The sequence below is a fragment of the Bos javanicus genome, chromosome 23 (assembly GCF_032452875.1).
Source record: "Bos javanicus breed banteng chromosome 23, ARS-OSU_banteng_1.0, whole genome shotgun sequence".
Lineage (NCBI taxonomy): Eukaryota > Metazoa > Chordata > Mammalia > Artiodactyla > Bovidae > Bos > Bos javanicus.
In genome coordinates this window covers 21,878,693-21,880,521 of record NC_083890.1, presented here as the reverse complement: position 1 = coordinate 21,880,521, position 1,829 = coordinate 21,878,693, and the positions used below count along the sequence as shown (strand labels likewise).

Genomic DNA, 1,829 nt, shown 5'->3' with positions numbered 1-1,829 from the left:
TAAAGTACAAATCCAAAGAAGGTAATACCTTTACTAAGTTACAAAACTTTGGCAAATCAGTACAGTGCTCTTTATAACACAATAAAATGTACTTTTGTTGGAGTCATTTATTACTTTCATGATAATTTTTACTCCAAAAAATGTTGAGTATGAAATTAAAGCATTGTAATTTTTAATGGTGGTTTATAGCAAATTATTGCATACAGTTAATGTCTTTTTAAAACGATAGTTTCTCCTTTAACAGTGAGTTCCCTCATGGAAGCTCTCCAAGTTTACCGCAGCAGGGCAGTCTTGCATATGCAGAAGGGGCTCTGCTTGGTTCTGGGGTTGGTCCAAAGCCAGGTAGAGTTCCAATGCATGACAAGCTTTAAAATTCTACCTTAAGGAGGTTTCATCAGCCAATACCAATTTCCAAGCATACTTTTCAAAAAGCTTAAAATTTTGCATAAATACTGGAATCCTCAAAATCAGTCATTTCAGACAATACTAATTTCAGCTGATCCCTTTTATTTAGAAACCCTGCACCTCTGTTTGATCAAGTCACATAGCTTTTCTTCAGCTTATTTAAAAAAAAAATTCTACCTAAAATAGAGTTGTATTTTTTCAATAACAAATAAATATACTGCCAGCTTGTAGAGACCTGGGGAACTGGGTGCCATCTATCAACCTCCATTATCATTTCTCCACAAATGCTGCTGCTGCCATTGGTGTCTGTATGCTTCCTCTTGCTGAAGCTGTCAGTTCCTCAATTTCAGCATTTAATTTATGTATTACCCACTCCATTGCTTCTCGGCCTTTATTAGCATTTGATGATATCGTACTTGCCATCAGCCCTTCAAGGTAACTGCCAAGACTGACTCCTTTCACAGTAATTATGGCTTCTTGAGTCAAAATAGTTTTTTCTGGGTCTTGAGGATGTGGTTTGTATATAAGTCTCTCATCTACTGAAACCATATTTGTAAATGAAATATTTGTAGATTTAAGTTCCATTGTTTTCTCTACGGGATCCACTACAGAATGTTCTTGCTCATATGTTTTGGTTCTTGCCACATCAATAATAGACTTCACAATGGAAGGCAGTCCCCACTCTGTGCTGAGAAGTATGGCTATGCAACTTTCCAGAGGGATCTATGTGTCTGTCCAGTACATCAACTCCAACCACACTCGGATTCATAGGATTTGGGTATTTCTGCATTGCAGCTGTTGTAACGGTTTCCCATGGATGGTCAAAGACGTGCTCCGAAGTCCAGATCTTCATGGTGTCGGTGGCCAGCACGATGTCCGGGCGGCGCTAGGGCACAAATGAGGCAAAGAGCTATATTTAGTTATTTCATTTTAAATCTTGTATTTATACACCTTCTCTCTAATAGTCTATACTCTTAAACACTTTAAAATTATGTAATCCAGGGTGAAAGACTGGAAAAAATTGTTAAATTTATCTTTGTTCGCATTATAAAAATTCTGAGGAAAATGTATGGATGTGTTTGTAGTGTATCCTATAATATCAGGTATGATACTATTATGGCTGAAGAATGTTGTAAATACTAATCTGCCTGCAATGTGGGATACCCAGGTTTGATCCCTGGGTCAGTAAGATCCTCTGGAGAAGGGAATGGCTTCCTAACCCCATGGAGAGAGGAGCCTGGTGGGCTACAATCTGTAGGGTTGCAAAGAGTCGTGCATGACTGAGTGACTAACATTTAATCAGAAAGATCAAAATAGAGAATCACCTGGAATAAAAAGTCCTGCGTTTGAGAAAATTTAAAAGGTAGTTGTTGGGCTACCATCTTATTGGTTCTCTCTGTTGGGCCAAATGGTGGGAACTAAAA

General features: G+C 38.0%; 1 pseudogene; it reads right to left on the bottom strand.

Annotated features, from left to right (window-relative positions):
- Positions 1 to 487: 487 nt before the first annotated feature.
- Positions 488 to 1,309, bottom strand: LOC133235879 (PRELI domain containing protein 3B-like; annotated as a pseudogene).
- Between the last annotated feature and the right edge of the window lie 520 nt (positions 1,310 to 1,829).